The sequence below is a fragment of the Trachymyrmex cornetzi genome, unplaced genomic scaffold (assembly GCF_001594075.2).
Source record: "Trachymyrmex cornetzi isolate Tcor2-1 unplaced genomic scaffold, Tcor1.1 scaffold147, whole genome shotgun sequence".
NCBI lineage: Eukaryota > Metazoa > Arthropoda > Insecta > Hymenoptera > Formicidae > Trachymyrmex > Trachymyrmex cornetzi.
In genome coordinates, this window is record NW_017296059.1 from 1,767,195 (window position 1) to 1,768,667 (window position 1,473).

Genomic DNA, 1,473 nt, shown 5'->3' on the forward strand with positions numbered 1-1,473 from the left:
TATATATTACGCATGTCGCAGTATAATATATCATACTGTGTTTTTCTATAATTATTTAAACAAATCTATATCTCTAGCAACTTCTTAATTATGTAAAATATAATTTTTGAGATAGGATAATAAATCAATTTGGGATTCCAATTATTACATGACCATTGCATCGACGGAGATGAAATACATTTTTCGAGGAGATAATGAAATTATCCTTCCATATTTAGAAGAAAGACGTATTATTTTGCATCGCGTAGGAAAAACTTTGAAAAAGAAATATGGGGGTATGTATAATTAGAGAAATATTGTATCTGAAAAAAGATGCTTAATTCTTGGTTTCTTTCACGTGAATCTTGCGCGATTTTGTAACAATTTTGTTTATTATGCATACAATTCAGAAGTAACTTTCTATTTTCTTTTTCGAGGAGAGAAAAGAAAAATTCTCTGTTAATATTATTATGATAAAATATCCCAAACAATACGAAGTAACCAAAAGTCGACTACATGTTGACTGAAGAAGTGTCAAGAGTCGACTTTAAAGTCAGCTCGACTAATAGTCGACTCTCGGCAAATGTTTTGAAAATAGTCGATTGTTAGTCAACCTTCCAAGTCGACTGTAAATTGATTCCCAAACAACACAAAATTGACTGAAAGTCTACTATAAGTTAAGAAGTCAAGACTCTTGATTCAAGAGTCAACTTCCTTTTTAAAATTTAATTACTAAAGAAAATTATATACGATCATAAATGCATTAGCATAATATATTTTTCGTAATTATAAAAAAATTGATGTTTATAAATGTCATGTATATATTAAAACGTAAAAATAATGAAAAAATTAGTAAAATTTTAAGGACGTTGCAAAAATATAGATACTATCAAAGGAAAGAGGTTAATTGCAGGACAATTAATACGTATACAGCTAATAGATATTATAAATGTATGTATATAAAATACGTAATATATGTGAACCAATTAAATGATTTTGTTATGTTGCAGGTCTTTTTATAAATTGCATAAGAAAATCTGAATATGATGCAGATAAATTGATGAAAATGCTCTTTAAATTTGAGTCCTATCAAGATGAAGTAATGTTTCGTGGAAAACCAAGTAATTATTATTATATTATTCCTAATAGCATAGGGACGTCTTGCCAGCTAAACGGGACATTCACAAGACGTCCTGTGAACTATGGAATAAGCGCCTCATTATGTCGTATACACATTTACTGGACGTCCAAATTCAAAATCATAAATATGTGCATTTCGTGATTCTTGGGACAATTCTATTACTTTACATACAGTATAGGCCTCCAAGAGATGTCCTAAACACATCTTAAGGACAATCGTAAGATATCTCTCGGATAAGTGTACTGAATTTGCAAGATTGAAATATTTTACAAAATATTATTAGATTCATTGCTTCGTTGGAGCAAAAAATACAGTCATATCTCGCACAAAGTACGAAAACTCAGTACAAATAA